This window comes from Chinchilla lanigera, unplaced genomic scaffold (assembly GCF_000276665.1).
Source record: "Chinchilla lanigera isolate Chin_1 unplaced genomic scaffold, ChiLan1.0 scaffold00125, whole genome shotgun sequence".
NCBI classification, from domain to species: domain Eukaryota; kingdom Metazoa; phylum Chordata; class Mammalia; order Rodentia; family Chinchillidae; genus Chinchilla; species Chinchilla lanigera.
The window spans coordinates 2,412,409-2,438,960 of record NW_004955526.1 but is presented as its reverse complement, the minus strand read 5'-3'; the positions used below and the strand labels follow the sequence as shown (position 1 = coordinate 2,438,960).

Here is a 26,552-nt window from a genome sequence, read left to right as displayed (position 1 = left end):
TACAGGTCCTGAGACAGAACAGCTTCCAACTAAGAGTGATGTACTCTGCCAAAATGTACTTAAAATTCCAAGAAGAAATATAATATTTCCATGACAAAGAACAACTGAAGAATTTCATGAGTGCCAAACCAACCTTACAAAGAGTACTAAAAGATGTTCTATACAGAGAGAAAAGTGACCATAATCTCAAGAACAACAATAGAAAGGAACCCTCAAGCAGAGCAAGCAATTAAACAGATATCAAAAATAGGAAACCAACAGCAAGAAAATAGCATGGCAAAGATAAGCCAACATATATCAGTTATAACCATTAATGTAAATGGCCTCAATTCACCAGTCAAAAGAAAGACTGGCAGAGTGGATTAAGAAACAAAATCCCACAATATGCTCTATACAGGAAACACTTTACTCAAAAGGAAATCCATAAAATGAAAGTAAAAAGATGGAAAATAATTATCCATGCAACAGGATCCCAGAAAAAAGCAGGTGTACCTATTATGCTTGCAGATAACATAAACTTCAAACTAAATACAATCAAAAGCAATAAAGAAGGTCACTACATAGTAGTTAGGGGAAAACTGCAAGAGAAAGCGATAACAATTATATACATGTATGCACCAAATATGGGAGCACCAAACTATATAAGACAATTCTCAACAGAAATGAAAAACCAAATAATTAACAACACTACTGTAATAGGGGACTTCAACACCCCTTTGACACAAAGAGATAGGTCAACTAGACAAAAAAATCAGCAAAGATAAAAGACCTGAACCAAATGTGCAAAGAAATGGATTTAGTAGATGTATCTAGAGTGTTCCACCCACAACATCAGAATACACAATTTTCTCAGCTGCACATGGGATGTTCTCTAAAATAGACCATATTTTAGCCCATAGAGCATACCTACTTAAATGCAAAAGAAATGAAATTATCCCATGCATATTATCTGACCACAGTGCAATGAAATTGGAAATTGATGACAAAAGGAACTCCAAAAGCTCCATAAATACTTCAAAATTAAATAACAACCTCCTGAACAACCAAAAGAAATTAAAGAAGAAATTTAAAAATACCTACAAACAAAGGAAAATGTAAACACCACTTACCGGAATCTGTGGGATGCAATGAAAGCAGTCCTCAGAGGGAAATTTTTAGCAGTGAACTCACATATAAGGAAAACAGAAAGGGAACAAATAAAGAGCCTAACACTGCATGTCAAACTCTTAGAAAAAGAAGAAAAAGTCAAGCCCAAAGCCCAAAGAAGGAAGCACATTATAAAGATCAGGGAAGAAATTAATGTAATTGAGATGAAGAAAACTCTACAAAAAATAAATGAATCAAGGAGTTGGCTCTTTGAGAGAATAAAATTGATACACCCTTAGCCAACTTTATCAAAAAAAAGGAAAAATACTCAAATTCATGCAATAAGGAATGAAAAGGATGAAATCACTACACATCCTACAGAAATTCAAAAGACCATTAATATCTACTTTGAAAATCTTTACCCTCATAAGATAGAAAACTCAGAAGAAATGGACAGATTCCTAGATATGTGCAAATTACCAAAGTTGAATCAAGAAGTTATAAAAATCCTGAACAACCCTATATAAATTAATGAGATTGAAAATATGATTAAAAACTTACCGACAAAGAAAAGCCCAGGTCCTCAAGGATTTACAGCAGAATTCTATAAAAAATTCAGAGGAGATTTAATGCCAACACTCTTCAAACTCTTCAATGAAAGAGAAAAGGAAGCAATTCTCCCTAACTCATTTCTGGAGGCAAGTATTATACTGACACCAAAACCAGAGACTCAACCAAGAAAGAGAACTACAGACCAATCTCCCTAATGAATATAGATGCAAAGATACTCAATAAAATACTACCAAATAGAATGCAGCAAATTATCAAGAAAATCATACATCATGACCAAGTTGGATTCATTCCAGGAATGCAAGGTTGGTTCAATATTTACAAATCTATAAATGTTATACACCATATCAATGAAGCCAAAGGTAAAAACCACATGATCATCTCAATAGATGCAGAAAAAGCTTTTGACAAAGTCCAACATGCATTCATGATAAAAACACTACAGAAAATAGGAATAGATGGTCTTTACCTCAATCTGATCAAAGCCATTTATGACAAACCAACAACCAACGGCATACTAAATGGACAAAAACTGAAAGCTTTCACTTTAAAGTCAGGAACAAGACAAGGATGTCCACTGTCACCACTCCTATTCAACATTATTCTGGAAGCATTAGCCAGAGCAATCTGACAGCAGAGAGAAATAAAAGGAATAAGGATAGGAAAGGAAAAAGTGAAATTATCACTATTTGCAGATGACATGGTACTTTACAAGGAAGACCCCAAAAACTCTACCAGAAGACTCCTTGAACTGATCAACAAATTCAGCAGTGTAGCTGGATACAAAGTCAACACTCAAAAATCATGAATAGAAAGGAAGGAATTCTATAAGGAAGGAATTCTATAAAAATCAAAAATCAGTAGCATTCCTGTACACAAACAACAAACAAACTGAGAGACAAATTAAGGAAACCATACCTTTCACAATAGCATCCAAGAAATTGAAATATTTAGGAACCAATCTAACAAAAGAAGTAAAAGATCTCTTCAGTGAAAATTACAGTATTCTGAAAAAAGAGGTCAAAGAGTGTAATGGCAAAAATCCCCTGGCATAAATTGGGCTGTATTCCACAAGAGACCAACTCTATTGAGAACAAAACAGAGTTTATTAATTTGAGGCTAGCCACCCTGCATTCCTGATTTGTGAATCAGGGAAGTGGGCAGGGGCCTGCCTTTATTTTCACCTTATATACATTTTTGGTTTTTTATGGCAACAGGTTGGGATGTTACATTTGCTCACTCCGATAGCCATATGGTCTTTTTTTCATCCTGTGGGACCCCAGGTCAGTTGCAGGTCGCATGTCTAACCATGGTAGATGTTTCTCCCACTACGTTTTGTTTGTCTCCTATTTTTTATAACCTATGCATTTCTTTACAGTTATAATGTTTACCTAGGGCGAGGAGATGGAACTACCTAGGCAGAGTCATGGAAGGTTACCTAGGCCTAGGTGCCCCTTATCTCAGGGAGACATTCCCAGGCACAGTTTGACTAAGGGATTAGCTCTTATACTATCCCGGGAGGCTTCCTAAGGCACCGCTTAGGTTTTTACTAAAACTATTTTATCTAAAATAATATGCTATGATTTATTGTCCCCTACAAGAGAACCTCAGTAAATGGAAAAAATATTCCTTGCTCATGGATAGGAAGAACCAACATTGTGAAAATGGCAATACTACCAAAATTGTTGTACAGAGTCAATGCAATTCCCATTAAAATACCATTAGCATATCTTACAGATCTAGAGAAAACATTCATAAAATTCATCTGGAACCAGAAAAGACCCAGAATAGCAAAAGCAATCCTGGGCAACAAAGACAAGTCAGGTGGAATCACAATCCCTGACCTGAAATTATACTACAAAGCTACTGTCATAAAATCAACATGGTACTGGCTAGAAAACAGACCTGAGGATCAATGGAACAGACTGGAAGAAACAGCCACAACCACAAACACATTCAGCCACCTAATCCTTGACAAAGGGGCCAAACAAGCTCTCTGGAAGAAAGATAGCCTCTTCAATACATGGTGCTGGAAAAATTGGCTTGCCACTTGCCAAAGACTGAAAATAGACCCAAGTCTATCACCATGCACCAAACTCAAGTCAAAATGGATCACAGATCTCAATATGAAAACAGAAACATTTAATCTATTGGAAGAGAAAGTAGGTAAAAATCTTGAAGACATAGGAGCAGGCAGAGAGTTCATGAACAAAAGCCAAACCACACAGGAAACACTTCAAAGAATCAACAACTGGGACTTCATCTTACTAAAAAGTTTTTGCACATCTAAAGAAATACCCAGCAAAGTAAAAAGAAAACTCACAAATTGGAAAAAATGTTAGCTGACTGTCCCTCAGACAAAGGTCTTCTATCTAGAACATATAAAGAATTAAAAAACATCAACCTCCCCAAATTCAAAGACCCAATCCTAAAATAGGCATCTGAGATGAATACACACTTCTCAGATAAAGAAATACAAATCGCAAATAAATACATGAGAAAATGTTGAACATCATTAGTCATCAAGAAATGCAAATCAAAACAATGTTCAGATTTCCTCTCATCCTAGTAAGAATGGCTATCATTAAGAAATCAACCAATAACAAATGCTGACAAAGCTGTGGAGAAATAGGAACTCTTCTCCACTACTCGTGGGAATGCAGACTGGTGAAACCACTGTGGAAATCAGTGTGGAGATTCCTTAGCAAACTAGATCTAGAGGTCCCATTCAACCCAGCTCTTCCTCTTCTATGTATTTTCCCAGAAGATTTGAAAACATCATATCACAGCAATATATGTGCACCATGTTCATAGCACAATTTGTAATTGCTAAATTGTGGAAGCAACCCAAATGTCCATCCACTGAGGATTGAATAAAAAAGTTGCGGCAGTTTTACATAATGGAATATTACTCAGCTATAAAGAAAGATTAACTTGAGGCTTTTATAGGTAAATGGTCACAACTAGAGACCATACTCATTAGTGAAATAAATTGGTACTGCATATGTAAGCAACATATGTCTCACTAGTGTAAGAACCTGAAAAAGTGAATAAAAAGTAGGAGGTATGATAGATATGGTGAAACAAAAGGAAAATGCTCAAAAGTAAAGAGTAAGTGGGATGAGGGAAAAGAGGAAAGAAGGGTAAAATTATGTGTATATGTATATACAGGATAGCTAACATAGTTGTACTACTGACTTCTATCACTTTATTGAAAGGAACAGTTAATAATTATTCTGATCAATCTTGCATGTCTATATTTGTTTTCCTGAGTAACCACTTTAAAGATATCAGTATGTAATACAACAACCATTGTTAATTCCCTGTCATCTTGTCTGTAAATGAGTATTGCTTGTACTATTCTTGTGCTACTTTCTAAATGGTTGTCTGTTTCTTAATATGTTTTCATTCTTTTACTTCTAAAATAAAATAAGTAATAATAATAATAATAATACATCTCCCTCTCCCAGTAAGAGAAGCATGGTTTTTAGGAAATCAATTTGCAATTAAGCTGGAGTCTTTTGTTGAATGTTTATGTAGAATTGTTTAGCTTTTCTATGACAAGACCCACAAGAGGCAATGGTTAAGAGCAAAGGTCTGGGTGGATACTGCAAAGCAGAGGCCCTACTCTAGAATCACAGCAGCAGACATAATTCTTGCTCTTAGAATCCGGGGATTTGCATATTAGTTTACTTTTACAAAGCAGGGGTTTCAGCAAAAGGACAACATGCTGGATTCAGAAAGCAAGGAGGACCAACCAAGCAGCCAGTTAGGCCTAACTGCCATCAACCCTCAGAATTCCAGAATGAGAAATTTATTTACTAATTAAAAAAAAATACACTCACACATAAGAGTACTCTTCCATCAACCTCCAGTGTTTAGTTTCTGAAAATGATGTCCTGAACGTCTTTCCTAAAAGTCAGCCTTCCGCTACTGTTCTTCCTCTACTAGTTCTGATGACACAAAGTTCTACAGACACAATGAATGAACAGGAAGAAGAATCTATTTGCAAAAGGTATCATTCTCTCCTTTCTCCAGTACAAATATATACCTTTAAGCCTGACTGTATATAAGTCCTAAGCTTTCTGCCAGACAGCAGATCATGAATGTCCACATTCTCCAGACACAGTCACGTTGACTAAAGAGGGAACCCTCCCCTCCTTAGTTCCTGGGCCTTCTTTCAGACCTCACTCCAGGTTCTTGGGCAGCCGTCAGTGTCACACTGTATGTGCACCCCCAGCAAGCCAGGGCAGACGTATTAGTGTGCGGGTTTGCTCAGTTCTCTCAGGAGGGATTTGATAGCGAGTACACTATCATTTCGGGAGGAAGAAGTACAGAGAGGGAGATCTCCAATCTACTTCAATTTCTCTCTGCCACTGATGCTTTTCCTTGTGACTTAGAGGAATAAAAAATAAATTAGAAAAATGCAAGTTGTGTACATGCACCAAACTATTAACTAATATTTTATAAGGAGTACTTTAAAATTGTTTTCCTTTTAATTTTTATTCTAGCACAATCATGAGAAGACATGTCTGGCACAGTATGATTCCTGCTCTGGCCAATTACAATTCTCCTTTACCCAAAATATAAACGAAGCCATATTGGCTTGATCAGCCATGATCAGAGATGAATCATTTCAGTTTTTTCTCAATTAATCTTTTCTTTGGGTAACAAGTGCCAAAGGTAGTAGCTAAAAAGTTATAGGCAAATCTGCATACAGTAAGGAGCTGTATCGGAGAGTTTTTATCTTCCATTCTAAACATCTTAATGCAAAGTAGTTGAAGAGAATTGAGGAAAAAGTGAAGTATCCAGGGAAGAAGACACAGGAACACATTCCGATGAGCAAGGAAGAGGAGGCTGATGCTTGGGGCAGATCTTGGTTAGGATGAGCCTCCAGTGGGGATGGAGCTGAGCAGGACACAGAGATACTGTGGCGGCCCTGGCCTGCTCCCCATTATTTTGAGGAGCAGAGAGCATCATGTAGGAAGTGAGAATTTTGTGGGTTATACACTGGTGCCTTCCAACACAACACTGTATGATTCTGAAATTGTACTAGTTCCAACACTTTCCTTATGTCAAATTTGGTTTTAAGCAATGCATACATCCTATTTCACATAGCCCTGCAGAGTCACAGTGACTTACCTAATATTCACAGCATTATGTAACAAAGTTTGGAGATGTGATTCCAAAGCCCACGGTCCTTCTATCACATCATGATGTCACTGTGAAAAGCCCATCATATAGAATGCCACCCATGAAATTGGGGCTATTTTAAAGAAGACACTGTTAATTCTGGAGAGGTTCACGATCTGAAATTGAACAGACATTTGGAAGGCTGTGTGCTCCTCTCCAAAGGGACTGTGTACCATTTCTCCACATCCCCAAAGGGTTAACCCTAACTCACGAGGGACCACTGCACTCACTGCATTAGCAAATCATGGCATCTCCTCTTCGTCTCCCCCATACGGCATCCTGAGCTTATGCCCAACATACTCAGTGGAAGCATTAGAAAGAAGCAGGGAATTAAACAATAATGACATACAAAATCCATTTAGCTATGTGTGCTATTCGGCGGCTGTCCATATAATTTCTGTTATTGGAACACTCTGGGGGCTACTGTAGGCTCATTAAAATTATTTTAGACCGGAAAGTCTGTGGAGATCGTGTAGTCCTGTCTCCTTGGTTCATAGATGACAAAGTCAAGACCCAAAGGGCTACTATGACTCATACATTGTCACGTAAACTTTCACCAGCTTGACAATGAATTTAATATTTGCCCAGCAATTGGTCAGTTTTGACTCTTGTCTGTACCTCTATAAGCAGGCAGTAGGGAGAGAAATAATTGGGCTCATGCTCAAATTGACCCTCCCAGTTCTCATATTGATCTAGCATAACCAATACCATTTAGATTTGAGCTCTAATCAGATTAACTGTGGTGGCACCACGGCAGTCTGGCACCAGAGTGTTCTGTGGCCGATGTCAGGAAAAACTGACGTGATGCTGAGAACTCTTGTATTCTGAATTAGCAAACCAGAAAAAAAGGAGATGCCCTGCTCAAATGGAGCTTAATGAGGCAGACAGTGCCAATTTTGCTAATATCAGCTAAGTCATAAGGGTAAAATCAGTAATTTAATTAGTCTCCTGCAAATGAAAACACTCCTTCCACACCACTATTTGAAAGCATTATAATTCTATTGATTTCCACTTTGGTGAAAATGTAAAAAGAAACTTTTTTAGAAGTATCTGTTTTAAAATTTTTAAATTTTATAAAAGATGAAAGAGCTACGCATTTTCAGACTAAATTATAAAATTTTTTCTTACTGCATTTTGATGCATGCTCCTGGTCATTTGACATGCTCCTGAAGTACTAAAATAAACAACGAATTTTGAATAAAAACACTGCAGGAAGTTTCATTTAAATTGAGTTAAATAAGGAGCAGCAGCTCTGGAATAGGGTCCAAAACATTCTATGCAGCATGAGCTTGGGGAAATTGGCCTCTCAGGGCCTTACTTTTCTTCCTGCCATGTTCATGTGCATCTGTGTGTCTCTTAAAAGCTTGCTCCAGCCCTAAAATTTTATGTTTATGGTTCTATAACATGTTTATCCCTACATATGAAGTCAGGTAGTTTCTGCTCATTACATAAGGAAAAAAAAATTAGCTATTGAAGTGACAGGCTTGTAAAGAATTAACAATGAAGGGGCTGGGGATTTAGCTCAGCGGCAAAGTGCTTGCCTGGCAAGCGCAAGGTCGTGAGTTCAATTCCTGGTACAAAAAGAAAAAAAAAAAAAAAAAAAAAAAAAAAAAAAAAAAAAAAAAGAATTAACAATGACCACAAAAAGAAAGTAGGGGTTGAAATAAGGGACATCAATTTACTTTGATTGAGATTCTATACGTTTAAAGAAAGTACTCCAAGCAGACTTACTGTAGCGGTTTATAGTAGAATTGTGGAAGCAGAAACACTTGGAGGCTGTCACTGAACACCATGCATGATAAACATTTCCGCTGACATCTCACAAACCCAAGAGGTCTATCTGTTATTTGAATATTTCTACTAACTAATAGTTCAAGAAAGTCCACTTGCACAGTTCTAAGTATTAGAGCTCTTTGCAGCAATTACTCCCTGGCTGGCAGCTGCCCTTCCTCATTTGCCCTGCTCAGGTCCGGTATCACCGTTTCCCAGCTCACGGCAAGGCCAGCCCATCCTGCCATCCCATCACCCTGCTCCCTGCATTCTTTTCCCTGTTCTCAGGATCCCTTGCCATTTCCTGTTTCCTATTCAAATGAATCAACAAGCTGGGAAGGAGTTACACAAGATAAGTAAAACAGATCTTAAATCACCCTAGGCCTGGATGAACAGATAATCCTTACTGCAGCATAATTTGTCATAACTAAATCTTGGAAACAACCTGAATGGCCATCAACTGAGGACTGGACAAAAAAGATGTTGTATTTTTATACAATGGAGTATTACTCAGCTATAAAGAAAGATAAACTAGAGGTTTTTACAGGATACAACTAGAGACCATACTCATAAGTGAAATAAATCAGACCCACATGTGCAAACATCGTATTGTCTCCCTATTGTAAGAACCTGAAAGAGTAAGTTAAATCCAAAAGGTACTACAGATATAGTGAAAGAGAAGGAAGCTTCTCAAGAGGAAAGAACAACTGGGATGGAGAGGGAAAGGAGGAAAGAAGGAAAGGAAAAGATATATATAAATATATACACAAGATAACTAAGATAACTGTACTACTAGTTTCTGTTGGTTTATTGAGAGGAAGTTAATGGTTAAAGTTTTTTGATCAATTTTGCAAGCCTATATCTGGTAATCTGAACAACTACTTTGAAGATAACAATATGCAATATAACAACCATTGTTGACTTCCTATCATCTTGAAATTCTTATAGTTTTTATCATTTTCATTTTTATTCCCTTTAAAATGAAAAAAATTATAAATATGACTTGGGAATTGGGGAGGCATAACTTTAGTATATAATATAAAATAAATATTTATACTTAACAAGCCAATTATGATTTCAAGTTAAAGCAAACTCTAGTTTACTTACTGTTGGTTCATTAATTCTTCCCCTGTAGTTGTATCCTAATTCCCCCCCCCAATTTCACTAAATTTAGCCTCATCACTGTCTGTAGAGAGCCCTAACTCCTATATGACTGATCATATCTAATATGCAGTTCCAAGGGCTTTTTTGCAGTGAATGCTCATAAGATAAACCTCTATTCATTTTCTACAGCTTTTCTTTCTGAGAGGAAGCATTCTCTCCCTTCTCCCTCCTCCCCTCCCTTCCATTTTCTGATTGTTTCTTGTGTTTTGTCTTTGGATTTGTTTTCAGTGTTTTGAAACTGGGTCTCTCTATGTAGTCCAGGCTGGCCTTGAACTTGCAATCCTCCTGCCTCAGCTCCTGAGTGCTGGAATTACAGGCCTGCGCCATAACACCCGGTGCTCTCTATTGTCATTTGAAGACAATAAATCTGTACTCGCCACTCTCCATGTTATTCCTACCATCCTGCAGGAAGACACTGCTGTATTCATTCCCTGCTTCTAGTGTCCAATCTTTCAGTGCTCCTGACAGGCTGTAAATGTGTTATCAACATATTTAAAAAGTATGAAAATGGTAGCATATTACAGCAGTAACGGGTGACATAGGTGGGCCGCTGAATCAACCATATCCTAATGTTGCACTTACATTTTTTTCTTCAAGTTTTTGCATGTATGTATTGTAGCTTCTTCAAAAGCTGTCTGCTAAATCCTACATCTGGGCTCTCTAGCAGTCAGTCTCTACTAACTTTTGTTTTCACTACTAAGGGACACATTTCCCTATTCTTTTCAGTGTACAGTAATTATGAACTGAACACTGGATTTGTTAAATGGCATGTATCCTGCAATCTGCTGCACTCCTTTGAGGAGTGTTGGTTTTATTTCTGTGGGCAGTTAGCTACTGGACTGTCACCTTGACATTGTGTGGGACAGACTTAAGGAGGGTTCATAGGTATTTCTCAACTTCCCTAACAGGAGAGGTATAATTCTGAAACACTATCTTTTGGGAATCTTGTCATCCCTGTGTTAAAGCTTTGTGGAGAAGCGTATGTATGGTCCCAAGACCAAGATATCGCATTCCTGGTATTGCATGAGATGCTGGAAATAACAAGGTACAAACAATGTGCTCAACTGGCTAGGATGGGACACCAAAGTCTTTGACACTGCTGTTCAATTCTTAAGCCTCGGGGGATTTCTCCTTGATTGCATCTGTCAGCCACAGAATCGCAGGGACTCCCTCTGCATACTCTCTCTTGCCTTGCTGTGCATGGAAGGCCTGGATCAGTGAGGAGACAGCACAAGGCCTTTCAGTACAAATGGGGAGAATGTTCCAAGGAACACCAAGTGTATATTCCTTCAAGTGTAAAATGCCTTGTGAATCTGAGGCCCTAGGACGTGGCCAATATGTGACCGGGCTGAAGGAGGAAGGGCAGAAGATGCATGCAGACTCAAATGGAAGTGGGGACAGGGAAACCGAGCAAGCAAGAATTTCGCTTTTCTCTGAGGAAAATGGCCAGTCATGGGAGGTCCTGAGGAGCACCCCAATTGCATGTACAGCATCATTTTGGCTGCTGAGCTAAAAACTAGGTCCAGGGCAGCAAGGAGAGAGGAAAGAAGACAGCCTGAAAGACACTGAAGTACTGCAGTCAGGAGGTTATTGTGGCAAGGGTAAGGGCGACAGTGTCAGGGGGATGGGTGCTGTCAGCAGTACCTGGAAGATTGCAACCACAAGTAACCTTGAGGGGCCAGATGTGGGCACAAGGGAAAGAACTCCCCGAGCAGCTGGAAAGGACAGCACTGCCACCTACTCAGACAGGTCGAAGTGTTGGAAAAGAATTAACTGGAAAATTGGAATGGGTTTTCAGTCTTTAAATGTGAGGTGCTTATTAGACCCTAAATGATGCAATCTGTTGTATGCGAGTCTCTAGAGCGAGGTCAGTTGAAAATTAGCAGCTTATTGATGGCATTTAAAGCCACAAACCATCAAAAGAAAGAGATAAGCAAAGACACCAAGTGTCTGAACATTATGGCAGCCCAAATTAAGTGGTTATTAAGGACTTGAGGAGGAATTCTTAAGATAGTGAGAAACAGACACCAGTAAGAAAGGTGGAAAACGTGAAGGATCCTGACAGCCAAGTGCAAGTGAAAGTGTTTGAAGAAAAGCAGAGTGATTGATTCAAATGCCAACAGACCAAGTTGGATGTGGAGAACTAACTGCGCATTATTTTGTGCAACATGGTATTACTAGCGACTCTGAGGAGCCACGTCAGCATGGGGTATGGGAGTTGTGTGGCCAAGAGAGTGGAGACGAGGAACGAGAGACAGTCCTGATGAGGAAACTGGGTTACAGCTAGAGGGAATACTAGGGAAAAGGGAAAAAAAATTAAAGATGGGAAGAAACGTTTACATGCTGTTGGAATTTAGTGAGAAACACATTTTGATGATGCAAGATACAGAAAAAAGTGAAGTAGTTTTAAATGTGCTATGGCTCACAGCTAGATGTCTCCACAATGGGGCTTCTGGAGATGGCTCAGGCATGGGTGGATGGTATTAGTCCAGTGATGGGTTTATCAGAGTTCTGGACGTGGAAGATGGACTTATAGAGGATGGAAGACCCATGCCGAGTGGGAACAGTGCCAACCAATAGGCTTGCAGCCTGCATCAAATAAAAAGGAAAAGAAGGCAGGCTCCTGCCTCCTGTGCATCAGTCCATGAACTGCTTCTCTAGTGCATTGGCAATTGGTGGTCAACTTATAACCCCCAGCTGAGCTGAGTCAGCGTGGTGCTGGGTGTGTGAGGCCCACCTGAGGATTGTTGCCAGCAGCATAAGGGGCAGAACTGGAAAAGAAGTGAGGCTGTTGGGAGCCTGTTGAAAGCAGAGAGAAGCTGTAAGGACCTGCTGGTTTTCTTGGAGGAGCTTGTCATGCTGGTTTATTTGATGAAATGGACTGTTTTCATCCTCTGAGGATCTCAGGACTTTGTTGGCAGTGAGAATAGCTAATAGCTTTGGTTCATTTTGGGGGAGCTCTGGTCCTCACTTTGAGCATCATTTCCTGGCTCCAGAGGGAAAGAAGATGCACAGCTCAATGTCCTGGAGAAGCATGTTGCCTTGGCTTTCCAGATGGGAACTCAGCTTTCCTGACCATAGGAGGAGCTCGGGACCTCAGTGTTGCTGAGGATGGCTGTGGTACCTTTTGGGGGAGCTCTGGTTCTTACTTTGTGTGTCACTTTCTGGCTCCAGTGCAGATCCCTCAGTCTCCTAGCACAGATCCTTCATCCCATCGGCACAGACTTTCTAGCTTCCACCACTGACCTTTGGGCCTTTTCCGCACAGATCATGAAACAGGCCTGCATGAGACGTTGTCATGGGCTCTGGGCCCATGTAGGTGTGTGAACTGTTGGACTTGTGGGAGGCACTGTTATGGGCTCTAGGTCTTTAGCAGGACTCATGCAGGACATTATCACAGGATTCAAGCCCTCAGCTGGATTCTCTGGTCTGTAGTATGTGGACAGATTTCCTGCACTCTCTTGTGTATCATTCTTTGGGTGACTATTATAAATAATCTTGTAAAATATGTGTCCTGTATTGTATTATTCACCTTGCAAAAAACCCCAAACCAGCACAGTTTCTCCTCTGCCACCCTCCCTTGGATCCAACTGATTATAGACTGAAACCTTGACAAATTGTGAGCTAAAATAAAACTTTCCTTCTTCAACTTGTGGGTGTCAGATGATTTGCCCTAACAATGAGAGAGTGCAAAGGAACAGGGTCTGGGGAGCGCTAGGTGTCCTCAAGCAGGAGCACAGAGGGTTCCTACAGAGTGTTGCAAGGAAGACACAATGTAGGCGCACAGGCTGGGCAGTTTTTGGGTGGGCTGGGCTGGGCTGGTTTTGTTGGTGGACTCTGGAAGTTCTCTTCTGATCATTTTTATTTTTAATTAAATAGAGAGCAAAGGGGCTGGGGATTTAGCTCAGCTGCACAGCGCCTGCCTGGCAAGTGCAAGGTCATGAGTTTGATTCCCGGTACCAGAAAAAAAAAAAAAAAAATAGAGAGCAAGGTGATCTTGGGAGGGGAGAGGAGGTAATGTAGAGGTTTGAGATGAGAAGGTAAAACACAGAATTTCTGGTGCTCTAAGTGCTCCCTGAGGCTAGAGATCTGTTATGGCTTGTGCCTAGGTGTCTCTCTAAGCCTCATATGATCATCAGTGGGAAATCTTTCTTTCCTCCTTGAACTTTGGGTGTTGGGTATTTTGTCTCAGCATTGAGAAAAAAAAACTAAGAAAAGATCGTTAAGTTGAAAGTGAGAACGGTCTGCGTGGTTGTGTAATTTTGTCTAGAAATGAGGGAGTGTAAGGAAGCAGGCTGAGTACAGACTGAGTTGACGGGGTGGAACTGGCAGAGGTGAGGTTACAGGCAAGGCCGTAATTCCAATGAAGGTTCACACACCTACACCGGCAGGGGGAGGGGCAGATTGGAGAAGACAGGAACAACAACCAAAAGAAGACAGAGACAGCTAGGAGGTAAAAGGAGCAGAGGTGTGTAGATCCCTGTGAGTCTCTGGGATCAGAGTAATGAAGGGAACAAGAAGGAAGGAGGGATAGTGGGGACACAGTATGTGAAACTGGGATTAGACAGGATGCAGTTACTGGTAATAATAAGGTTTATGTTATGACCTTTTGGGAACAGCAGAGGCAAGGTGAAAGAAAGGACCAGCTCAAATATTTTCTTTCTCAGAGGCATTTCCTGATTTCACCTCTCTTTCCTTTTTTCTAAGCCTAAGTATTTTATCTGTAGTTCTCTATGATCCAGTATTCTGTTTTGCATTTATTGTCATTGAGGTATGTTTTACCTTGTAGTCTGGAAAGCTGTCAGAATTATTTCTGTGCTCCTCAGCCTCTACTGGTTCACTGACCACACAACTAAACATAATAAGAGCATAACATATGTTTATTAAGTCAATAAACATCCACACAATCATGTAAATAGATAAGGATAATGGCAGTGTAGCTAAGAGCGTCCTTTGTGCTAAGCATTCTTCCACATACTTCATCATACTGTTATAAGCGGGGCTGCACCCTTTCACAGATGTCTTATACATGCACTCAACAGAACACATACGTTTGTGAGCACAAAATGAGTTAGTGGCTCCTGAATGAAGCAGGCCAGGGCTTTTATAGCATGGGACAAGGATAAGCAAACTTCTGTAAAAGACAAGGCAGCAAATATTTTAGTTTCAGGACATCTGGACATTGTGGCCAGGACTCATCACTGTCAGTGTAGCAATGTAAACAGCCACACAAGACAAATGAACAAGGATGGCTCTATACTGCTACCACATTATGTACGGATGTTTAAATCTGACTTTCCAATAGTTTTCACATGCCATGATATATTCTCTTTAATTTTTTCAGTCATGTAAAAGTATAAAGTTTAAAAGCTGGCAGTCTGGGAAATAAAAAGAAGGGGTTGCAGGTCTTTGGCCCAAAGGCTATAATTTGTTGACATTTGGGATGAAAAAACTCCTTGCAGTTTAGGGAGATGCATCAGTTCTCAACTTTAATAAAATCTGGTAACAATTCCAATAATCATTATGAAAATATTTTCTGAGCTGTCTTAGTCAACTAGTCCAACTTCATGAGGTGGAAGCAGTAGAACAAAACAAAACAAAAGGTAGCAAATGTAGAAATCAAGCTGGGAAACTGAAGATCTTCCATTATGTCTATTTTAGTCTTTCTATAAAACCAAGGCTTAGAAAAATTAAGTCTCGCTCTCAAGACCACATATCTCAAAAGTGACAGCTGGGTCAGAATTGTGGGTCTTGGATTCTCATTTCCTTGAGTATTCTACTGCACCATGTTGTACAAGACATACTAATAACCACCGTTTTCCTCTGAATGCACTTATAATACTTCATATACCATACACAGTGTTCTGCGTGTCCTTACTGGCTGTATAAGTTAACTTTCATTTAAAATTGCCATGGTTTGACATGAAGTATTCAATATCATTATAATTAACAGGTAACTCATGCTTTCATGCATTATAAGGGCACTCTTCTGCCTACCTATTAAAGACCAAAAATAACTTTTCATACGAGTACTCATTCAATATAGGTAAATTAACCCATGACCTGCCATATATAGCCAAGTCTCCAAATACTGTGAGATGAGAGAGGGGGAAAAAATCAAATTTTGGTGAAAATTTTCAGCTAAAAATGTCTTAAATTACTTCAGCACTGCTATTTAAAGCTTCTTCTCCATGGCTCACATGTCTTAAAATATAGAACAATCTCTGCAGCTGAGATTAGAGTCTGATGGCCACAAATAGGCCTATTTTCCAAGTACACACATTGGTTGCTACTTGATCCACATAATTCACCTTGTTCTTTCCTATGCACTTGTGCTTATGTAAGGAAGCAATGACAGTGGGTGATGTTTGGCATGGAGTTAGTTTCAGTGCTGTTGAAAGATAAATGTCCAGTTATAGGACCTTCAGTATGAGGGAGGTAGTACATTTGGCAAAGGATGAACATCTGACCTTTTAGCTTTACATTTTTTCCCCAGAGTGACTTTCCTTTACGTCAATGGAAACCTACATGGAAAATTTTGTTTTTAAAATGAAGTAGAAAGATACACAAAAAACTGTAGGGTTTGTAGTTTTTCGACTTGAAGTCTCAAATATTGCAGAATCACTTCTACCCCTAAATGAAGATAACATATTATGAAAGCTTCTATAAATTCCTGATAAAATTCTTTCTTAAAATTCTGTAATCCATGGCTGGCTTTTCTGGCTTATAGTATCAGTAAGTATTGCCTATCAGTGATGGTCAGGACAATTAATAAGCATGACTAAAAAATGAAAAAGGAATTCAGTTTTACTTCTTTACAACAGGAACTGTGCTGCTGTTTATGACAGCAATTATACAAACAGTAACAGTAATTATAGCAATAATAAAAGTTTATATAAATGCAAATCTCAAACTTGTTTCTTCCCTTTTAGGTATTAGAATTTTATCATTTCTATCTGCTGAATAAACAGATATATTCCTGGGTTATGATGTTTGTTGCATAAAATGTTGCCTAGGCGAAGGAAAGTGGGGAACCATTTCTGATAAGGGAGTTCATTCTAAACTGCTCCATGCTTGAGTACACTCGTGAAAATTTCATTGACTTCGAGAAAAGCCATATGCAGATATTATTCAAGGATATTTTAAAAGGTAACCTCCAGGGGGTTATTCTCATACCCCTTCTTGAGCAAAATGCTCTCACTGCAGGTTGTCTAGGTTGCATTTGTAACTACAAACAAAAAAAGATGACCATTTTTTCTCTCTTTCTTTCTGCTGTTTTAAAATAGATTTTAAAATTCTCCAAACATGAAAAGGTCACCCTAATAATCACTGATGAGAACGTCATGACTCTCATTTCATATCTTTGGTGAAGCCACCTGGGACAGGATCCAAAGAAGGCAGGTTAATGGGGGAAACAATAGATGATTAAACACAGCCACCTTTGACTGACAGCTGCTTTCTGACATTTGGGGTGAGTCATGTGGGAGGGGACACAAGAGGGGTGAAGGAGCAGGTTTACAAGTGCTCTCCAATTATTCTTGTGAGATTTATATAGCTCCATAAATGAACACTACACTGTAATAAAAAAAATATGTCAAAATCAATAGAAATCCTTGCTGTTCAATTCTACTTTATGAATTTGAATTTAGGTGAATTAAAGCATTATTCTTTTTCTTGTCATTATTACTAATTCTCTGTATTAAGAATTATGTTTTCTGTATAATTTTGCCTGCAAGTTTAACAATCTTACAAGGTTTGCTTCACAAAGGACAGAAAAATTATTCTCAAGTAACAGTAAAATACACCAAAATAAAATGAAAATTGAAAGGAATTTAGAAATTAGGAAACCATCTGAGGCCTTTTTATATTCATTTTTAAAATGATAATTTAGTATTCTTTAAAAATTTAGTAAAGCAAGGAACTACTAACTCCAACTTTTAAATTTCTGGTCGGGTGTATTCAGATTACGGCACACCAGTGTCCAGGGGAAGGCAGAGGCTCAGGGTGGGGGTGGGAGAAAGCACAGCTGAGGGGAAGACTAAAGGGCAGGGTGATAAGAATATCTGAGGGAATTTGCATTTAAAAAGGTGATGGCTAGGGAAGCATACTTTTCTGTGCATAAAGTTTCATGCACACATGCAGACCTCAAAGAAATCGTTTTGAAAACTAGATGGAAATGTGTTCTCTGAGCAAATAAATGAATGCAATGAACAAGATCAGTTTATCAGTTCAGTCACCATTCAGGGAAACTCCGAAGCTTAGTAAAGAATCAACCACCACAAGGAGAAAAACTTCCTTTTTCTCCCTGTCTCCTGCATCAGTTCCACTTAGAACAGGGCAGAATGGTATAGGACTGCTAGTCAATATCAGACAAATTTTAATGGAAAGAAATAATCTCTCTTTAGCTGTTAGAGGAAGAAATTTCAAGCTAGTTCCTTACAGGAAAAATAAGCACCTAAGTCGATATTTAGATGTGTGTGCTTGTGTTTCTTATTTACACTGAATTGAAACCAAGAATGTATTTCTGTCTGCACATTTAAGAGCTATACTGTACATGTAATGATACTGAAATGTGAAACTGCTGCTTCAAAAAATGCCCTATCAAATTTGTGCTTGTTCTTAACATAATACAAGAGAAACCAAGAGCAGCACATTTACTACAGAGATCTGCCATACAATCATAACTTCAATGTTAACTATAACCTGTTCTTTCTATTTAGGGAAAAATAGGTGGAATCTGTGCTTTGTGTGTCACGCAGATTTCTAAATGGAGACTTCACCATGATGCTGTGTAACAAGCTGTCCCAGATTTTTGTGCAATTGCAGTAAGAGCTAAATGATGAAAACACCAAATACAAGTGTTCTCTATTTTGGATAGCTTCCACATTTCTACTACTTTCTGAAGGCTGTCCTCATTTCACTGCTTTCTAAAAAACTCCTCATTACGATCAGGACACAGCTCAGTGTGGCAGGATTTACTCTGAGGGGGAAAGGCAGAGTACAAATGAGAAATAAGGCCTATTGCTGACAGTCACCCGATGGGAGGCAGAGGGCTGGCTTCCAGAAGTTGGGAGAGTTTGGACAAGCTCGCTCCAAATAGTTTGCTCATTCATTCAGCCTGCATTTACTCAGACGTTAACATAAAGAGACATTTGGGCAGGTGGTAAGAACACCACGGGCAAGCTCAGTGCTAGTCTCAGACAGCTTAGGGAGCAGCCAGGAAGCATTCCCACTTGGGACAGGAAAGGGCAGGCAATTTAAATTCGGAATGAAACATATAGCATTAGATCTCCGCAGGGCCACAGGAAGGAAGGCCAAACAGCCTAGAAGGTTTGTTAGAAAAGTGAGACCTGAAGAGAGTGAAACATTCCAGCATAGAGGTATGTGCGTGTGCAGAAAGAAAAAGAGAGAGCGAGAGAGAGCGAGCGAGCGAGAGAGAGAGGGAGGGAGGATATTTAAAACATGTTTCAGACAGCAGGAAAGAAATCAGGAAGGACGGGATGCCGAAATGAGAAGATCATTCAGGGTGAATAAGTACCGAGAAGTGTGGGAAGAGGAGGCTGCAGAGACAGAAGTCCGCATAGGAAGCGCCACTTGGTAGGTTACAGACTGTCTACTTGTTCCAGGGGCAGAGGGCAGAGCGCAGAGGGATACTATTCTTCTGGATACAGGTGCTGGTGCAGCCGGCATCTGGCAGCCAAAGGCGTTTAACAGGTTTGGCAGGGGCATGCTCAGCTGACCTGAAGGGAGACTGGGTGAGCATCTCAGAGTGCTCCGCAAGTAAGGCAAGGGCCTTGTCCATAGGCTGATTTAGGAGTTGGATGCTTTCCCCTTCCAAAGGGAGGAGGACAAGTGTATGTGCCTGGGAAGAAGAATTAGAAGCACAGATGTTACTCCAAACCAATTAGTGAGATTTCACTGATGGGGTACTCTGGACTGTCAACTTGGTAGGCCCGAGAGCCTCTCAGGTACTAGCAGGGTATACTTCAGGGTGTGTCTGGGGGGGCCCCAGGAGGCATGACCTTGGGATTACATCCGATGCCTGGCTCTTTGGTGCTGTTTCTTTGTTTCCTTCCCAGCCACCATAAAGTTACCAGTTTTGTTTCACTATGACCTTCCACCATAAAGTCCAAAGGTATGATTTCTGAAAATAGTAAATAGTATACTCCCTCTTTCCTTTTGAATGAGCCTTCAGAGATCTGACTTCAATTTGTATGCTTCTGGAGGTAATATGACCTGTTTATTCACAACTCAGCATTAAAACCAAAGTAAGGCGACTTCAGAGACTTTAGGAATCATAAACTTTAGGAATCACTACTGATAAGTCATAAAAGCAGAAAACCTTGAATCATTCATTAGACCAAAACTGCAATCCGTAAATTTGGGTTTCCAGTCAATGGGTTTGTTGTACCCACCAAGGCCAGAAACTTCTGCTCCTTTGATAAGATAGTTGCTTTAGGAGCTTATAAGCAGTAAATCTGCAACATGAAAATAAGAGTTTAAGTATTTAATTAGAATAAGAATATTCCAGGGTATAGTAGATCATTGCCCCAATAATTTATCTTATTGTAATAGTCCTTTCCAGAATATCGCAGTGTTTCATTATATCTTAATACATTTTTGGATAGTTGTACAACTTACACAGTAACATGTAATGTGAGCCCTTCATTAAAACAACTAATTTAAAATAAGTGTTCTACTTTGCCAAATATGCCAATGTGTTTGCACAACATTACATGCATTTCTTGGAATGACAGTCCTGTATCACACAGGTTTAGCATGGAAGTTTCAAAAGTTGTCCTAAAAGTAATGAAGAGTTCCTTTAACAGGCAACAGAGTTTTTCTGGTCAGCTTTTAAATACCTTGACTACAGTAAACGTCTTTCTCCCTGGAGCAGTAAACATCACATTCCTTGCTTTCCAGTTCTATTTTCCAATCTCCTGTAGCCACTTGGAAAACAGCTCACCACTGATGTTAGGGATAGCGCAGGAGTAGGAAATCAAACCTGAAGAGAGAAGAGTTTTTAACTCTGCTGTCAAAAAGAAAACAGGCAGCAGGAAATGCTGCTGCTGCCCTCTTTCTACATCTTCCCTCTTCCTGGCAAGTGTGCAGGCCCCAAGGGAACAACACAGTACATTTTAGCTTCGCCTGGGCTGGGAGCCCCCAGGAAAACACTCAATTGTTTATTCCAGGAGGGCCCTTGCTGCATTAAACCCCCAGAAGACAAGCGTGACAGTCAGCATCTTTGCTGACAACACAGGGAATTGGCAGGAAATTTCATGTAGGAAGTGCACTAGAGGGGAAATAAGCACCCTTTATAGAAACGTGAGGTGCTGATGAGTCCTGGCTTTTGGCTACATTAAAACCCAGAAGGATTTCTGAATACTTTAGAGGAAAGAGCTAAGAACGGTAATGATACAGAAATCATCTTTATTTTAGAAAACACATTGAGAAAATATGTGTGTATACATGTATAATATTTTGAAACATGTAAGTTTCATAGTGGAGATGTGTGAAGGAAAAATTGTAAAACGAATTCCACATTGATAAGAAGCAATACCACCTCCTTGGGTGTTTTGAAGGCTACTTCTCAGAACTGATGGGCAGCCATTGGCATCTCTGCACCTGAGAATCACTGTCCCCTTTCAGGCAGTCTCAGAGTTGCATCCTGCATTCTTGCCACAGGCCCAGGACTCAGCCATTAATATGTAAAAGAAACTGGTATCCAGAGAATTGACTTTGTAATTGGAGAACACCAAAATAAACCTACACTTCTCAAACAATGCTACCCCACACCATCCCTGTTCTCTAGGCTATTAGGCCATGTCCAATTTTCTCGGTCTGTGGGAGGGTACAGCTGCCTCCATGTGCCAGGGCAGCTTTAATTACGGTGACTTTCCCTCCCACTGGAATGCCTCTTCCTGCAGCTTGAAAGTTTGAATTATTCAAACCCATGTTAACTCACTACTCTGAGTGCCGTCTGGCCCACTGAGGTGCACTGGGAACCATGCTCTTTCCACATATTTGATTTCTCCCTTTCCGGCTCCCTGACTCTTTTCCTGTCTTTTGCTTTTTCTTCCATTACTGAAAACAGCAACCAAAGAACAGTTAGCACGAACTCACGGATCCTAGAACCCCTAATTTCTAGTAACAATTTTGTGACACCGTATGCAAAATTCCGTTTAAGTGAAGTTTCTCAAATATAAACCTCTTTTCTAAAACCTTTTTATAAGATGTCATATGATTTATATACTTTAATAGCCACTATCAGGACTTTCAAATATGTTTCTTCCAAATTCAAGCTATAAATGTGTTTTACTTCCTAAAACAGAATCAGTAGAATATTACTTGATCTTTTATGTAGAAGTTATGATGAGGTACAAACATACATGAATGCTTGTTTTAAACATTTTTATTTTTGTTTTAAATTGAATATTGTTTAAATAACAAATTCTGTATTTCACACTTTGACTAGTTCTTTTAGGCATTTGCCTAAAAAAGTAGCACCCCTGCCTTTGTTTTATTCTAATTTTCAGTCTAGGTTTTATGTTGCCATTGTAATATCTTCATTAACAAAATCAGCATCAAGATTATATGTGTATCACTGAATTCAGAGTATCATGATTTTTAGAATTGGTTTATCACATCATCTGTAAATCCCTTCAGGAATAACAAGGCAAACACTATCAGAAGACTGCAAAAATCAAATAGAATTATACTTAGTAAAGTTTTTTTCAAAATTGTGAAGTAATAAGAACTAAAATACCTTTTCCTAGTTTTTTTTATGTCATAAAATGATTACCATTTTTAGTTTACACTCCAGTTTACTCAGTTGAACAAAAATGTTATGGAAATACTGAGTTTGCAATACAGACAGTTAAATTCTTTTCCCTTCCCACAAAATGGATCTATTCTTTGAAGAGAAAGAAAAAAGGAAAGAAAAGTATATTCGCTGCAAATTCCTAAGAAGATGTAGAAGTTCTCTACTTAATAAACCAGTGCACCTGTGAAAGTTATTGCCTGTGCTGAGAAATGCTATTGGAAGCTATGTGAGAATATATAAAAAATGATATATCTGCAAAAAGAACCTCAAGTCTTTTAAAGAAGTAGGTAGATTATTCAGGCAGAAAATATACATAGTAAAAAATTTATTCAAAATAACACCGCATATAATATAATCGCTGGGGTTGGAAAAAAGGATAAAAGACTCACCAGTGGGAGGTTATTTTCAACTGTACGCATCTAATCACTGGGTGTTAATTACAGTCCTCCCTTGTTGATTAGGAGTCTAATTTTAGGCATGAAACCCCTCTAAATTGCCTTTAAAAGTGACAACAAAATGATTGTGTGGTCATTTACCATTACTCAGAACATGCTCAGCAACCTTACAGGAGGAACTTATGACACAACAAAATAACAAGCTTCATGTTAACCTGTGTCGCTTTCATTTTCACATTAGCAGGTCATTCTTCATTGAAAACCCCATTCACAGACCTTCACAGACCTGAAGACTTTACACTATGCTGAAACTACGTTTTACCAAGAATGGGGTGATCGAAAGTTACAATCACCTTATTTTTTTCAGGTTTTCCCGTGTGTGTGTGTGTGTGTGTGTGTGTGTGTGTGTGTGTGTGTTGTAACAAACCCACTGTAAAGTCTGTTGTTCCCACATTAGTGTGTTAGAAGTGGAGGTTAGTCCCAGTTAGGAGACTCGGTCTGTCACAACCTGGCCCCTGGAAACCCTGCAGCTCCTCACTGCAGTTTCTCATCTCTTCAACCACAGCCCCAGTATGATGGATCTCTGGACCCAAAAGACCTGGGTCAGAGGCAACAGAACCAAGGGAAGACAGGAGCAAAAGCCTCCTTTAATATCAGTGCTACAAGTCTTCTTTATAAAGAGTTATAGCAAAGCAACTTAGGTATGCAAAGTCAGCCAAGGCTGTCTCAGAATGTTTGCCCAGGGAACCATCTGCATGATGTTTGTGGAGGGGGAACCACACATATGTTTACAAAACATCTTGTCTGGTGATGAGGACACAGCCCTGATGCACAGCTAAAAATCTGTGTGTGCTTCAACTACATTCCTACTGGCAGCATTACACATCACGGAGATCAGTTGTCAACTGTCTATTCTTTAGCTGTTTTGCAAAATCTGTAAACAGTCACAAAAGTGAATCTTGTTCCCCATATATGAATTTTTTTATACTAGTACATGTTTGTGATACATAATTAGTGGGAAGGGAGTTAAGATCTGTGGGCCTGGATGCAGGTTGCTATGATGGGGGCCAACTAAGGCAGCCTGGATGCCACTGCTGAACTCAGCTTCTCTCCAAGATACAAGATGGCTTGTTCATGCATGTGGGGTGTAGGTAGTTCTAGGGTCAAAGGGCAGCCCTGCTTTTTTGTGTAAATACCCCTGACAATGGAGTTTCTCCTTGAAGCTGCCTTGCTGTATTTGGGTCTTTGTTAATCCCTTATTCTGAGCACCCCAGGAGCACTGCTGCCTCTAGTTGTTTAAAGAACAACCACAGATCTTTAAAATGTTTCCATAGTAAGTTATGGAAAGCAGAATGGAACACTCACGTACAGCCTGAGGAAAGTTACGTTACAGAGGTAAAAAGTGAATCTCCACTCTGCTCTTGATGAGAGGTCCACATGCACACACACGCAGTCATGCGCACATAACGAGGATTCAGCTAATGACCCTGCATATAGAGTGGTGTGCATAAGTACATGTGCATCTCACTGCATATAATTCAGGAACAGCGACACATTTGAAAGAAAAAATTATTGTTTAATAAGCTGAAATTGGGAGGGAAAGAGATAAGAAAATATCCATAAGATTAAAATCTTCTTTGGCTTAACCTTGCATAATATCAAAGAGTCTCTAAAGTGCTAAGATATGCTATTTGCACATTATTTTCACAGAAATGTTAGATTTACAAAGATAAATTGGCTAGTAAAGATTTGAACACTAGATTCACATTAGGATCTCAAAAGAATTCACATTAGGATCTCAAGGAAATATTAGCAGTCTTATGTTTATTACAGCACTATTCACAGTACACAAGATGTGAAAATGACCTAACAGATGAATGGATAAACTACACACACACACACACACACACACACACACACACACACACACAATGTATATACTATTCAGCATTTTAAAAACTGAATTGCAGCCAGAAGTGGTGGTGCAAGCCTATACTTTCAGCATTGGGAGACTGACTGAGGAGAAATGCCTACAATTCAAGGCCAGCCTGAGCTATATAGTGAGATCAAAGCCAGCCTAAATTACATGACAAGACCCTGCCTCAAAAATGCCAACAAACAAACACCCCAAAAGCTGAGTTGCCCAGTGCTGCAATATATAACAATTTGAATGAACATCAAAGACATTATGCTATAAGCCAGTAGAACAGTCCTAGAAAAATGAATATTGCAAGATTTCACTAATAGAATGGACCTCCAATAGCAAATTCCTAGAATAAAAGGGTGGAATGCTAGTTCTTAGGGTAGAAAGGAGGAAGAAGTAGGGTTTTACTAATCAACAGTCATAAAGTCTTAATCCAGCAAGATGAGCAAGTTCTAGAAATCCGCTGTACACATTGTACCTCAGTCAATAAATAATATATTGCGTATCTTGAAATTTTTAAAATAGTAAAATCTCACGTTAAGTATTTTTATCAATAAAAGATTTTGAAATATTTGAATAGGTATTAGTTAAATGTATTTATAAATTTGCTAAAAAAAGGCATGTTTATGTTCCACCATAGCTTGTTTTTCTTTCAAATTAAATGTATAATTATTATTTTCAACTCTTCCATTTTATGTACTAACTTTGAATGAACAAAAAGTGATTTATTAAATTCTTTTTCTTTGAAACATAAAATTTTCCTTTTTCCATTTTTTGTGAATCACTTTGTTACAAAAATAATAAATAAGTGAGTTTAGGGTGAGATTTGAAAGTTACAACACATGATAAAGTTGTCTTAATATTTATTATCATGTTTTGCAAAAGAAAAAATATTACAATTTTCTCTGCCAGCATTGCTTTTGTGGAGCTGTTGAGATCTTACTTATACCTCTACATTAATACAGTAAGAAAAACGAAAAAAGAAAAAGAAAAACTAGGGTGACATAAAGTAGTTTTTCTTTAGAAGATTGTTAAATATGACTAGAGTTGTGTCTGAAGATTTCTAATATAAATTAGAGTATTAATCTTTTACTCTCATTTAAACAGCACTTAAACTTTATTCATGTGTAGATAGTTCAGAAAATACAGATGATTAGAAAGGAAAAAAGTAATCAGTTTTCAGTTCATTATCCAAAGATTACACATTAGTAACAATAATACAACTTAAACAATATTTAGCACCAATTCTTTACAAGTCTCTGCTCCAAATTCTTATATATTTAATCATTTATGAACATTATCTTCATTCTGAGAACGAGGAAAGCAAGAACCAGAGATGTTTGTGAACTTGCTCATGGTCAAACTCCATTAAGCAGGGCTTTAATGGGATACCGTATCATAACCCTTTCAAAATTCATATAACATATTATGTATCTCTTCCCATGTCATTACGTAATGTCCTCCTATGGTGCTTTGAAAACAAGTACTTTGACACATAAGAAACTTTATAGTTGGGCCCTTGGTAGGATGACATGATTCAAGAATCCTAAACAAAGAACACTATTTTCTGAATCTATTCAAAGCAAGTAAACTTCACCCTCTTTAGAAACAGAAATTACCACAGCAG

General features: G+C 38.8%; 1 protein-coding gene across 1 annotated transcript in view; it reads right to left on the bottom strand.

Moving 5' to 3' along the window:
* The window catches only part of Hs3st5 (heparan sulfate (glucosamine) 3-O-sulfotransferase 5), a 233,809-nt gene extending 213,065 nt beyond the window's left edge, over window positions 1–20,744 (bottom strand). Inside the window, exon 1 of the mRNA XM_005409760.2 lies at window positions 20,646–20,744. The gene's annotated coding sequence lies outside the window, so the exon portion shown is untranslated. The remainder of the gene's footprint in view (window positions 1–20,645) is intronic.
* Between the last annotated feature and the right edge of the window lie 5,808 nt (window positions 20,745–26,552).